The sequence below is a fragment of the Papio anubis genome, chromosome 3 (genome assembly GCF_008728515.1).
Source record: "Papio anubis isolate 15944 chromosome 3, Panubis1.0, whole genome shotgun sequence".
In the NCBI taxonomy this organism is placed as follows: domain Eukaryota; kingdom Metazoa; phylum Chordata; class Mammalia; order Primates; family Cercopithecidae; genus Papio; species Papio anubis.
The window spans coordinates 25,340,043-25,355,610 of record NC_044978.1 but is presented as its reverse complement, the minus strand read 5'-3'; the positions used below and the strand labels follow the sequence as shown (position 1 = coordinate 25,355,610).

The 15,568-nt window shown below is 31.8% G+C and overlaps 1 protein-coding gene across 1 annotated transcript in view; it reads right to left on the bottom strand.

Annotated features, from left to right (window-relative positions):
* MARCHF1 (membrane associated ring-CH-type finger 1) overlaps positions 1–15,568 on the bottom strand; it is an 820,720-nt gene that overhangs the window by 555,033 nt on the left and 250,119 nt on the right. Inside the window, exon 2 of the mRNA XM_017959171.3 lies at positions 5,039–5,113. The gene's annotated coding sequence lies outside the window, so the exon portion shown is untranslated. The remainder of the gene's footprint in view (positions 1–5,038; positions 5,114–15,568) is intronic.

Below are 15,568 nucleotides of genomic sequence, written 5' to 3'. Positions count from 1 at the left end.
CTCTTTCTTAATTTTTATATTTCCATGCATCAGTTCACTACATATTTTTCCAGTTATTCAGAGTCTGAAGTTTGACATAATCTTTGATTTCTCTTACCATTTTTTCTTACATCAATTTATCAGAAAGTGACAGAATACCATTTCATCGAACTCTCTTGTTACTATCCCTACCACTGAACAAAGTGTAGGCTGCCTAACATGGAATTAAGACTTTTTGTGGCTTAAAGCAACCTTATCTCCTTAGCATTGCTCCCCACTATTAATAAAATTCTCTCTGATGAGGATTTAAATACCTTTAAAACAGATATGTAACATTATATACAAAGTTGTTGTGGAAGTCAGGGACCCGGAACAAAGGGACCAGCTGGAGCCACAGCAGAGAAACATAAATTGTGAAGATTTCATGGACATTTATCAGTTCCCAAAATTAATACTTTTATAATTTCTTATGCCTGTCTTTACTGCAATTCTGAACATAAATTGTGAAGATTACATTTTAATATGGACATTTATCAGTTCCCAAAATTAATACTTTTATAATTTCTTATGCCTGTCTTTACTTTAATCTCTTAATCCTGTTATCTACGTAAGCTGAGAATGTACGTCACCTCAGGACCACTATTGTACAAATTGATTGTGAAACGTTTATTTGAACAATATGAAATCAGTGCACATTGAAAAAGAACAGAATAACAGCAATTTTCAGGGAACAAGGGAAGACAACCATGAGGTCTGACTGCCTGTGGAGTCGGGCAGAATAGAGCCATATTTTTATTCTTGCAGAAAGCCTATAAACGGACGTGGAAGTAAGGAAGATATCGCTGAATTCTTTTCCCAGCAAGGAATATTAATAATTAATACCCTGGGGAAGGAATGCATTCCTTGGTGGGAGGTATACAAACAGCTGCTCTGGGAGTGTCTGTCTTATGAGGTTGAGATAAGAACTGAAATATGCCCCTGTCTCCTGCAGTACCCTCAGGCTTATTAGGGTGGGGAAAAAAACCCACCCTGGTGAATTTGAGGTCAGACCGTTTCTCTGCTCTCGAATCCTGTTTTCTGTGGTTTAAGATGTTTATCAAGACAATATGTGCACAGCTGAACACAGACACTTATCAGGAGTTTTTGATTTTGCCCTTTGCCTTGTGATCTTTGCTTTGCCCTTTGCCGTGTGACCTTTATTGGCCTCAGAAACATGTGATCTTTTTTCTTCTTTTTTGCCCTTTGAAGCATGTGATTTTTGTGACCTACTCCCTGTTCGTACACCCCATCCCCTTTTCAAGTCCTTAATAAAAACCTGCTGGTTTTGCAGCTCAGGTGAGCATCACGGTACTACCGATATGTGATGTCACCCCCAGAGGCCCAGTTGTAAAATTCCTCTCTCTGTACTCTTTCTATTTCTCAGCTGGCTGACACTTAGGGAAAATAGAAAGAACCTACGTTGAAATATTGGGGGCAGATTCCCCCAATACTAAGTAAATTCCTAAGTCAAGCCTGCTGTTTTTATTTTATTCTATTTGTAATAACAATTTTTTACTAAGTTTTATCTGTATGTTATGTTCAAAATTTAATCGCATTATTCTCTGAATGACTGCAGCATTTCATTCATTCATTGATTTTTTTTTTCTACATTCCTTTGAATAAACACATGACATGCAAAGGATCAGTTTAAGGTGTTGTGAAAGAGCAAGACTTATAACATAGTCTGCACTTATAACTAACTGCAATCCCACGTTTAATTTTTATATAAATGAATTTTCTCCACAATGAGATTACAACAATTTAGAAGCAGTGGTCATATTTTGCACTTCTATTCCTCACAGTTTTTGGCAGAAATATTCATTTGATTGAATTTCTTAAATTAAAAAAAAACTTGGAAAAATATAATGTTAATTTTATCTCTACAAAGTTTCTGAAAAAACAAAGTCTATAAAATAACTAGCATTATCACCAGAAAGTAGAATTATTTCTAAGCTAAAATTGCTTATTTAAAATACAAGAAAAATAGTCTCTTTTTATAGGTATTACCTTATGAAGTATAATCCTCTCTTAAGAGAATGGAAATAATGGGCTGCATAAGATAGCTGTGATTTTTAAAACGTGTTTGTTAAAACATGTGTTTAAATCTATTCTAGCCAGAGGAAATTAGTTGAGCTCCCAGAGCAATTCCCATTCCAAAAGCAGGGGGTCTATTTTGATCATCTCTTAAACCTTTAGAGAGAACTGTACTAATTCTCCATTGAAAACTGGACAATTATTCGACTGGGACCATTGTGGAGGGTGAGATGCTTTGTTAAACCAGTTACTCTCTCCTCTGTATGGTTCCAGAAAAGCAAAGCCACTGTTGATTGAAGGGATAAAAATGACCTATTTACAGAATGTGAAACAGTAACTAATTTCTGATCATATAATCCTAGGTGTAAAAGATTTCATGTTGGATTAATGAGCACTTTCATCCCCCAGACAGTCCAAGATAAGATCTATTTTACTTTAAAAGTTTCTCAAAAGAAGGGATTTTCAAAGTGCTATCTTCAGTTATTCCTGTGCTTAAAAACTCTCACAGCTTGAAAATCTACACTAATAACAGTCCAGGTTTACTATACATTTTAAAAAATAATTACAAAATAAAGAATTGGCCACCTTTTCTATAAGATCTCTTCATATACAGTACATGAAGAATAATAATTATCTCACTATGTTTTCCTTTTCAAATGCAAGTATTCTATTTCCTTAAATTTTTTATCAGAGACATGAATACTGAGAATTCTTCACCATAATTTGTATTTATCCTTGCACCTTTCCCACATATTCCAGATTCTTCATTAACTGACACAACCACAAGCATTCAGAGTAATCAAGAAGAGCATGACCAAAGCAAGAAAACACTTCTTCTTGACTTTTAAAAATCGTTCCTGGATTTTACTAATCTAAGCTCTAATAACACCTCCATGATACCAACTTGGGTTTCTCAGACCTGTAGAGAGTGAATGCAGTAAAGAAGAAACAGAAGACTTGTTGTGAAATCCTAATGATCTATACAACAAATCCCTGTGACAAGAGTTTCCCTACATAACAAATCTTCACACCTACCCCTGAACCTAAAGTAAAAGCAAAAAAAAAAAAGAAAAAGAAAAAGAAAATGTAAATTCACCCCTGATAGAACTGCACAGGTCATATGCAACACCAAATCTCTTTGCCATTGTTCACACTTAGGAGCTGATATATGGACACATTCAACAGAAGTTTCCTATTAATGTAAAATTGTTGAAAGTTTTAATGTTATTTGAAAATTTAAAAAAACCTATTGGAATTGAAGAGATACATACATAGGTAGCTAAATGATTACTTATTTTAAAAATTGAGAATTGATTATTTTTATTAAATGAGGTTTCTTTTAGGGGAAAAACTCGATTATTTCCTTGGGGAAAAATAATAATGTAAATGGTAGAATTTGAAACAAAATGAAACCACTGGGGCACCATTTAAGTTTAAGATTATTATTATTATTATTATTATTTGGAATGGAGTCTCACTCTGTGGCCCAGACTGGAGTGCCGTGGCGCAATCTTGGCTCACTGCAAGCTCCGCCTCCCGGGTTCACACCATTCTCCTTCCTCAGCCTCCTGAGTTAATTTTTTGTATTTTTAGTAGAGCTGGGGTTTCACCGTGTTAGCCAGGATGGTCTCGATCTCCTGACCTCGTGATCCACCCGCCTTGGCTTCCCAAAGTGCTGGGATTACAGGCGTGAGCCACTGTGCTCAGCCAAGATAATTATTTTTTGTAAGTCTCCTATATAATCTTTATTTTTGCTTCACAATATATGTTAAAATTTGTCTTTCCAAAGTTTTCCCTTTTTATGTGATTTCTTCACCAATTTCAAGATATTTTTGAACTAATTTATGCCCTTGGAATTACTGGAAAAGTTTCTAAAATCTGTTCTAACTCTTAAGTATGTTCTTTATGTTACCATACGCAGCACTTAAGTTGTTCAAAATACTAGGATAATAAAAATTCCCTGATGAAGGGCACTTGTAATGACTATTATGCCACTGAATTCAGAAATTTAGACCCTTTTTTCCATCTAGTTGATCCCTCCATTCATTTACTATAAGGGGATACAGCCATGATTTTTTCTGGTGTGAAAAAAATCTGCTTGAAGGAAAAGCCAAAAAAAAAAAAAAAAAAAAAAGCTGCAAGTGTCTAAATAAATAACCTGTAATACAGGTCTCTTAACCTACTGTGTCTGTCATAGAAAACTACTTATGGGCAAAGGGACTATTTTATCTCAATATCAGAAGGCAGTTTGTAAAGGAGGGGAAAATCTATTTGCTTTATATTGTGTTTCAGAAACTGAAATAGCAAAATTTCAACTTTGAGATACTGAGAAGGATTATGAATTTGAACGTTTAGGAAACATTCAATTTAATGTCATTCATGATTTTCTACACAATAGCCTTTGGTTGCTCTGGGTCATGCGAAATAAATAAGTGTTATATTCTAATCCATCTAAATCATATAGTGCAAAAAAAAGTTATATCCTAATACATCAAAATCATATAGTGCATATCTCATCATGATGAATATGATAATCCTTGAATGTATAATCTAAGTATTAGTAACAAGATAAAATTACTCTGTATCCTAAAGATGGGCAGTATTTAGCTACTTTCATAAAACCTGGTAAAACCAAATGTATTTGTTCACTGAAATGGAGGTACTAAAATTACCAATATATTTGCCAAGGTCAAGTCAGCATTACTGATAGCACTGCCCTTTTACCAAATGATAAGATTCGTATCACAAGCCATTAAAATATTACCCAATAGATACAAGGAAACAGAATTAATCTAAAAAAGAAATGTCTTTTCATTATTCATTGAAACTGAATAAAACTAAGATAAAACAAAGTTTGAAAAAAATAAAATCAATTAAGCCTTCCATTAAAACAAAATTAGACTCTAATTCCAAATGAGAAAAGGGATTTTCTGCAGCAGAAAGTGTTCTTTATTTAAAGAATAAAGATAAAAATAGATGAACTTACAAAATACAGCAGTCTTGTTTAATCACAGCAGGACAGTTGAGTATATTCTCTCAGAGTTCTTTTGGGGTACATTTCCTGAAAACAAAAATTAATGTTAAGGCCAAGCTTAAAAATAACCATAAGGAAACTATGGTTTTTTAATGGAAAGATGACACAAATGTTGTAGAAATTTGGGGCCTATATAAGTAGTCTTTAAAATATAATATAATACTGTTCTTAATTTCATTTCTGCCAATATTCAGATCATGTGAAAGAATTTATATAGATTTCTATATGGTTACAAAATATCTACATACTTCATAATAAGAAATAAACTGAAGTTTTATTTTCTAATAGAGAATTTCAAAATAATCTCTTCTGGCATAAGATAAGAAGGGTTGTTTGTGCCATTTATGTGCTGCCAAACAATGTAGGACACTCAGGAACCTCTCCAAAGACAGAGGCAAAATTTTAAAAGTCAAACTAGAATATCTGGTTTCAACTTGATCCAGTTGTTTGATAAAATACAGTCTGAATTTGCCTCAATGTTTTGAACATAATGAGGATGAATAAAAGGATGCGGTGATTGAAGGATCAGCAACAGTTTCACTTTTGGATCCTTATGAAATCTAAGCAGTACATCGGGGGAAATATCCGCAAGTCATGTACTTCACTACCTCTATTATCCATCTGTATAAAACAACGCCAACTATTTTATCTCTTGTTTTAGGATCCACTCCAATAGAAGACATACGTGGCTACAATACTAAATTGCCTTTGTTTAGTTGAAAGGGTTAAGGATACAATTGTGTGTATAATGAGCTGGCATCTATATCTTATAATCTCTCTATATTCTTTTTTTTTGTATGTAGGATGATCACAAGAAGGTATCTTAACAAACTAAAGTAATAGGGGATATTATTGATCATTTTTTCAAAGAATGTATATAGTAGCATTGTAGTTGCAGAGAAAAATGACATTTTCATATCAGAGTTGTATCTGTTTATGAAGTCAATGTACATAGCATTAAAGCAGAAATTATATAATAGTTATTTAAAATGAGCTTGCTTATAGAATTAATAACTTGATATATAAAAGTCAACTGCTGACACTGGGAACACACTGTAACCACATAAGGTAAGAAAACTAAATTCAAACTGTATACAACACATTAAAAATCAGATCAGTTAGAGAAACAACAAAAACAACAAAATATTTCTACAAGAAAAGAATACATTGCATAGAACCTTAAAAATTTCCATTAATTTTTAGATGATTATCAACTCAATTTTTTAAATGGGTCATTGTTATTATTTCCATTTCCACTGTTTTTTAATAAATTATGTATTATAATTTTTGAACAAATTATGCATTTTCAAATTCTGAAAATAAGATATTACCAATCAAATACCCATTAAACAATTGCAAATAAATTTGACAAATTAAAGAATGATATATTTCCTTGGCTCAGGATAGAGAGGCCACTGTCTTCCAGCTTTAACTGTGGCTACCTGCAGTTTTGCTTATTTAAGCTGAATAACTTGGAACATTCTCTATTGCAATGGATTTTATTTTTACATATTATATAGTTTAATGAAATTTATATATTAAAATCCAAGTTCCAAATACAAAGTATTATGAAATATCATTGGGTGCATTAGCATAATGAAAACAAACAGGAACAACAAACTCCAAACATTATGTTGTCATTGGTTGGATGAAAGAGATTAGGATTATGTATTCTACTGCTTCATGATTTTAGGCTCCCCACATGGCCTTTTGAAAGCTTAATAACTTGATGCTTTCTCTCTACATAGGTACCTTTCTAACATTTACGTCCTTTTGTGTAATATGGCATGAAAGACAATAAAGAAAGAGAGAAAGAAAGGAAAAGAGAGAGGGAAGGAGAGATAAAGAGAAAAAAAAGATGCATACTTATGTATATGGGGAAAGGAGGGACCTCTAAACTGTGGTCAGCACTGGCATTCTTACATATTTGGGCATTTGGTGAGATAGGCGCCACAAACCTCTTTGTATGAATGACTTAGGTGAATCATGAGAAAAATCTAATAAATAATTGTATAGGTACATCTATCCCAGAAATAAATTATTCAGGGAGGGGTAGGGGGGATGTCAAAATTTAAGCAACAGATGGTGCATAACCATTAGACATGAGATTTATCTTTCAACACAATCTCCCTTGACTCATTGCATATTCTTTTGGAAAGAACAAGATTGTAAGTAAAAAGTGAAATACTGGACTGCTCTGGTTATTCAAATCGAGCATAACACTTCTCAGGGTGACCCACTCATTTTAAACATCATTTTAATTTTTATATAAAAACCATAACTGTTTAACCCCAAAGTAGGAGACTTGCATATTTATTAAAACAAACTTTCCAGTAGAGGGGATAAAGCATTCCATTATAATAGGGTCATTATACATTATTCCGCTGGGGCTTATAAAGGAGGGACAAGTTGGTAAACTAAATATTTGTGAATCGAAAACCAGTGTTGATTTAATAACATATATGATAACCTTGGCTTCTGAACAAGTAGCTGAGCTTCAAAAAATATGTTTATCTACCTGGCAGTCAATTTATCTATCCATATATCAATAAATCAAATGATTAACCAATCAACCAATCTGTTGTTATATGTATGTACACATATATGTATATATAGTCATAAAAATAAAAACATCTCTCATTGAACTTAATGCACTGGTTATATTTAATATATTTTTATTGCAATTCACATTATTTTCTTATTGTTTATTGTAACATTAAGGTTTTTCTGAGTTCCCTGTTTAAGTAAAAGATGCTTTCCAGTATGATACAAATTACATAAATGCAATTAGCAATTACCCATTAATAATTCAAAACTAAGTATTAATGAAGGCTTAACGATTTTTATATAATGATCCATTCTTTAAATGACAGGAATTGTTAATATTTAGCGCAGAAATTTAATCAGTATAAAATTAAATGCTGTGCTAAAATTTGCTTTTTCCCAGTATAAAAGTATTATGTGTTATTATGTTATATTTTGCTATTTTTCCTAAGTACTATAAGTGCAATGAGATTTACAATGAAACTGTCAGAAGATAATTATTGAAACAGCTTATTTTATTATGATAAATAGTATTGAGACAAAAAAAATGGTAAACTACACACACACAATAAAACGTTTGGAACATTGCAAAAATTTTGGAGAATTCAGAGTGAATTACCAAAAAAAAAAAAAAAAAGGCAAAGGAAAAGACTTCAGAGCTATTAACTTTAGCAGAATATAGTACAAATCGTCACTGATGGAATGGCACATGAAATTATCTCCCACTGCCATGTCAACGACTACTGACCTTCAAGAAAATCTAGCAGACAAAAACAAATTCTGAAGAATCATCAAATGAAATGCGTTCCCTTACAATCTCAGAAGGTGGACATATTTTTAAATATTCAGCAATGAGCCACTTTTGCTGAAAATTTTGCAACTTACATAAGAAAGTTTCAATTTACGAAAGACAGAGCAAGAAGGAAGTCTGAGGGTAGTTATTTTATTCTGATATTTTTTAGATAAAAAAACTCATATGTACTGGTTTCTACATGCAAAGGGTCTCATATTTCTTTTCAGTTTCTTCAGGGATAAAAAACATCAACCATTACTTAAGAATGGACAATAATCAGTCATGAGCAATGAGGAAACATGAATAAAATAAACGGGACAGCAATCACAGTGTTAGATATTTGTAATGAAAATCTAATTTGGAAAAATCAGTAACTACTTTTGTTGAAGAATAGAGACTAAATGAAGATATGGCATGTTGTTGTTGAATATATAATATACATAATTTTGATTTTGGCAAGGCAAATGTGTTCAGAAGATCATCCAAGAAAGTTTATGAGAGTGATAATGGAAATTTTCTGCATTTGGCAGAGACCATAGTAAAACTTGATAATATTGTGAAAGAATATTTATTCAGACTACAAACATTGGCATCAAGTAATATGACACATCATTTAAGAAACTATATACAAAACTGAAGAGACATTGCAGAAATGAATCAAGTCATTTTCAATAAAAGAAATGCTAAATGTTATTCAAATTATTTTGGATACAGTTCATGGAGTAAGTTTGGCATAACAAATTATAAATATTGTGAATTTGATAACTCAAAATTTTCAATACCTTAAAATAAATATTTCTGAGAAAATTTTCCAGGAGATGAAACAATAAGATACAATTTTTATGATTCTTAAAATTCAAAATCTAGGAATAAAATAATTCTAAGATTTGGAAGATGCCATAGTTTCCACAGATATACACAGAAAGCAAAAGATTTCAGTAGAAGGTACATAAAAGACAATTCTAAGGAATTCCACATTGGAAAATTTGCTCTCCCATCTCTTTTTTTTTTTTTTTTTTTTTGAGACGGAGTCTCGCTCTTTCGCCCAGGCTGGAGTGCAGTGGCCGGATCTCAGCTCACTGCAAGCTCCGCCTCCCGGGTTCACGCCATTCTCCCGCCTCAGCCTCCCGAGTAGCTGGGACTACAGGCGCCCGCCACCTCGCGCGGCCGTGTTAGCCAGGATGGTCTCGATCTCCTGACCTCGTGACCTCGTGATCCGCCCGTCTCGCTCTCCCATCTCTAATTACGAATACTTTAAAATAGAGAAAAACTTTCTTTGGCTATCACTGATCTTTTCTTGTAAGGTTTAAAATCTAAATAATGTATCTTTACTTCATCAAACTTTAGATGATATTGATAATTTATCAACCATAAACATGAAATAAAGCATTATCAATAGTTAATGGGAAAGTTAAATTAAGGCCTTCATATCTCCAAAATCTCAAAACTGTCATGTAAAATGTTTACAAATTTCTTAATAGTAACCCATCATCATAATAAATGTATAAATTCTAGAATGCTAGAAAATAGCATACTTTCCAAAATATCTGCTTTTAAATTTATTTCCTAACTATGCATGCTGTACTAAATAAAATTAACATTTTAGGACAGGAGTCTGCAAACTTTTTCATAGAGGGCAAAAAACTATTTTAGGATTTGTGGGCCACTCCATTGCACTCAATATTCTTTTTCATTTGCATGTGTTTATGTGCACAAGTGTGTGCTTGTGTGTGTGTGTGTGTTTACAATCCTTTAAAAACAGAAAAATCATTGTTAGCTCAAGGGCCATATAAAAGCAGGCCATAGTCTCTAGTCTCTGTTACAAGAGTTTTGTTGTCTATTACAGTAGCCACTAGTCACATGTAAATTTAAATTTAAGTAGTTAAAATTAAATCAAAGTTTAAATTCTCAACTTCTTAATAATTACAAGTACTCAGTCACATGTGGCTAGTAGCTATCATCCTGAATGCCATACATAGAAAGCATTTCCAGAAAGTGCTATCAGACAACACTGTTGTAGAGAAAAATATACATGAGAACCAAAAGTGTGTGTATGTATGCATACCCTTTAAATTTATTAGGAAAAATAAAAGCAAGAATGGGCTAGATCTCTTGATATTGATGCTAACTTATTCCAAGTAGAAAATGCCAAAACTAAGAAGACGTAATTGACTATGAATTCCGTTGTTACCATCTTTTATACAAAGTTAAAATCCATATAAATATGCCAAATCAATGTCTCTTTTAAATAATAGAATAGGCTGAGCATGCTGGCTCACGCTTGTAATGCCAGCACTTTGGGAGGCCAAGGCGGGTGGATCACTTGAGGTCAGGGGTTCAAAAACAGCCTGGCCAACAGGGTGAAACCTCATCTCTACTAAAAATACACAAATTAGCCAGGCATGGTGGCACATGCCTGTAATCCCAGCTACTTGGGAGGCTGAGACAGGAGAATCACTTGAAGCTGGATGGCAGAGGTTGCAGTGAGCCAAGCTCGCACCACTGCGTTCCAGCCTGGGTGATAGAGTGAGACACAATCTTAAAAAAATAAATAAATAAAATAAATAAGTAAATAAACAATAGAATAATTTCTGCTTTAATATAAATTTTTGTAATAATAAAACATAACTTTCTTCTTATTTTAGGTCAAGGCTTATCCCTTTTTAATGGAAATACAAGTTATCTAGGAACATTTTAAAAGGTGGATTTGGCTTCATTCGATCTGAATTGGGCTGTAAATTCTGCATTTCTACTAAGTTTCTAGGTGATGCCAAAACTTCTGTCTATAGACACAGTACGCATAGCAAGTTTCAGGATGATGCATTCAATTTGGTGAGTATAAAGGAAGCTATGTAAAACACCCAATTGATATTTACTAAAGTTTATAAAAATATGTATTAATGAGAAATCAGCCAATCAGGAACTAAAAACATTAAGTGATTTTTTAAAATCTAGCATGACACTTACTGAAGTTCTGTAAAATATTTACAGTAGTAATTTACCAAATACTTCAAAAGTGTTTCTCAGAATGTACTCAAATGTCTTCAATATCACTTGCCAAATATAATGTACGTTCTCAATACTGAAATTATGAGAAACAGCTGTCTGTAAAAAGACTATCAAATGTATCAACCTTTAATGTAGAAAATTCAATCTAGAACATGTAAGCATTGAGGCTGTCATAAATAATTGAGTTACAGATTTCTGATTTCCATAAGAAAATTTCAGTGACTTAAACCTGAATCTCTTTCCAATGAACAAAGATCAATAAGAATATAAAATAAAACCATCCATATTCCATAGCATAATTGTGAGACAATTATTATAAAACATTCAATAACATGTGAATGAAAATGTAAATAAACGTTTAAAATCAACACTGAAGCCAGGCGCAGTGGCTCACATCTGTAACCCCAGCACTTTGGGAGGCCGAGGCAGGCGGATCACTGGAGGCCAGGAGTTCAAAACTAGCCTGGCCAATGTGGAGAAACTCCATCTCTACTAAAAATACAAAAACTAGGTGGACATGGTGGTGGGCACCTGTAATCTCAGCTACTCAGGAGGCTGAGGCAGGAGAATCACTTCAACCTGGGAGGTAGAGGTTGCAGTGAGATGAGATCCACCACTGCCCTCCAGCCTGGGTGACAGAGCAAGACTCCATGTCAAAAAAACAAATAAAAAAATCAGCATTGATAGTTATAAGTCTATTCAGAGGTAAATTTAAAAACATATAAGTGAAATCAGTGAAGTGATTTTTATTAATGATAGAAAATGGATAGCATCAACTAGTGCTCATAATTGTAAGTACAGGAAAAGAAAGTTTAAGCAAAAAGATAAAAAGGAACAAACAACCCAAAATGAATATAATCGAAGTCACTCAAAAAGTCACTAACAAAAAAACAAACAACAGAAAAGACATAATATTTTAAATAAATAGTTCAGTCAAATATTCCAGAAACTAAAAACAAATTCTTTTTATATGGAAAACATCAACTTGTACTTGGGAAAACAGTAAACCCCAAGACAGAACTTAATATTCTATTAAAATCATTAGATTTTGAGGATTACAAAAAAACTTATGGGCATACAGCAAAAAGAAATGATTAACAAAAAATTAAAACTGATCACAGATTTCCTGATAGAAACATACAAAGTTAAAAGAAAGTGGAAAAGATATAAATATATATTTATAAAGATATTATGTATATAAACATATAAATAAACTGCAAAATTCGGTAAATTTTATCAAATTTTATCAAAAGAAATACAAAATAGAGCAAGGGGAAAATCTAATATAGAAAACAGTAATATGTAATATAATACATTCATTTACACTTATAAGACAAAGCTCAGACCAAATATATCATATCCATCAAATAAATGTCGAGTTTAATATATCTTTTTTCACAAAATAAAATTCAATTCTACTCTGAACACAAGAGACATAGCTAAACAATATTAAGAAAAGCAAAATATAAATATGTATGAAGGTATTACAATAAATGCAAATCAAATTAAATGCCAAACAAATATAGTAGCTTTAAATTGTGAAATAAGAAAGTAAAATTCAGGTCCAAAAACAGTAAAACAGGTAACAAACAACCACTTACAAAGCTAAAAGAAAAAGTCACAATAAAGATAAAAGAGTTACAAGTATCCAAATAATATAACACCACAACTACCAATAAAAATTACAAACTCAAGTAGATATGAGAATAAATTGACTGAAAAAATATAATACAGGACTCTCCCACCAAGACACAAGTGGGAAAAATGTATTAAAATATATAAGGATAAAGATAACCTAAATAACATCATTAAGGTTTTTTGCATGCCAAAAATAGAAGTTACATCTTCTTCAAATAAATAAGAATTGATTACACATTAGACCCTGAAAAACCCTTAGTAAATATCCTAAAGTATGAATGACACACAGTATTCGCCAGTCACAATGCAATAAAACTAAAACTTAATACAAAGCTTTTTAAAGTTTCTTTCTTCCCCAAATTTTAAAAATTTCTTTTGTACAATTCTAGATTTGAAGGGATAATTAAAATCAAAATTAAAATGTCTCAAAAATAATGATAATGAAAATTTAGACTGTTAGAATCTATAGGATTATAGTATAAGCAATAATCAACAGAAATACATATATTTCAATACAAAGATCAATATAAATGAAAAAAATCAAAATAAATGAGTCAAATATTAAATCAAAATTTAGGAGATATAGTAAACCAAAATAAAGCAAAAGAAAAAGTAAAGATAACACAAAAATTGAGGTTAAAAATTTTTTAAAGTAATAATTATGTTTAGTGACAATTAATAAAAACATGAGCCAAACTAATAAATAAAATAAACCAAAATGACACCAACTGAGAATTAACGAAAGTGGAATAACCTTTGAATCTTTGAAACTAATAATGTTTTTAAAATCCTAAGACTTTTTGAACAAGTTTATACAAATAAATTTGAAACTTAGGCTGAAGTAGGTAATTTTATAGAAAAATACAATTTACAAAAGCTGTCCCTAGCAGAGAAAAAAGCTTAAAATGGGTCAATTTTCAAAAAGAAAATATAAAAAGTTATCAAATAAATACCACATACAAAAGAATAAGACTCAGATTTTTTCACAAATGAAATCAATCAATTATTCATAGACCTAATAATGTCAATGATATTTAAATTTTCCCTGATAACACATAAAAGATCACTTATACGTTATTTTTATGAAGTGAATATATAACAGATAACTAAATTTGATTCAACTGCACTAATAAAAAAACTACAAATCAACCTGATATGTATTCATTTATGAAAAATCATAAATAAAATATTATCAAATAGAATTTAACTCACACATAGCTGAAAATAAAGGGATAAAGATGTTCTATGCCAATGGAAACCAAAAGAGAGCAGGAGTCGCTACACTTAGACAGAACAGATTTCATGACAAAACCGTAAGAAGAGACAAAAAAGGTCACTATGTAATGACAAAGTGGTCAAGTCAGCAAGGGAATACAACAATTTTCAATATATACGCACCCAACACTGGAGTACCCAGATATATAAAGGAAATATTATTAGAGCTAAAGAGAGAGATAGGGCCTAATACATTAATAGCTGCCAACTTCAACAATCCACTTTCAGCATTGAACAGATCTTCCAGATAGAAAACCAACAGAGAAACCTCAGATTTAATCTGCACTATAGACTAAATGGATCTAATAGATATTTACAGAACATTTCATCCAAGAACTGCAGAATACACATTCTTTTCCTCAGCACGTGGATCATTCTTAAGGACTGACTACACATTAAGTCACAAAACAAGTCTTAAAACATACCAAAAAAAAAAAAAAAAAATGGAAATAATATCAAGCATCCTCTTTTACCACAGTCAAATAAAACTAGAAATTAATAACAGGAAGAATTTAGAAAACGATGCAAATACATGGAAAGTAAACAATGTGCTCCTGAATGACCAGTGGGTCAGCAAAGATATTAAGAAGGAAACAAAAAATTTTCTTAAAACAAGCGATAATGAAAACACAACATACAAAAACCTACGGGATACAGCAAAAGCAGTACTAAGAGGGAAGTTGATAGCTATAAGTGCCTAGATCAAAAAAGAGAAAAAAACTTTAAATAATCTAATGATGCATCTTGAATAACTAGAAAACAAGAGCAAATCAAACCCAAAATTAGTACAAGAAAAGAAATAATGAAGATCAGAACAGAAATAAATAAGTTTGAAATAAAAGAAATAAAAAATATCAAGGAAACAAAAAGTTGTTTTTATGAAGAGCTAAAAAAAAATTTCCAAACGTTTAGCCAGATGAAGAAAAAAGAGACAAGATAGAAATAAAATTAGAAATAAAAAAGGAGATATTACAAGTGATACTGCAGAAGCTCAAAGGATCATTTGTGTCTACTATAAGCAGTTATCTGCCAAAAATTGGAAACTCTAGAAGAAATGGACAAATTCCTAGATGCATACAACCTACCAAGATTGAACCAGGAAAAAATCCAAAATCTGAACAGACCTGTACTCTCCATTCTCACGCTGCGTTAAAGAACTGCCCAAGACTGGGTAATTTATAAAGGAGAGAGGTTTAATTGACTAATAGTTCTGCATGGCTAAA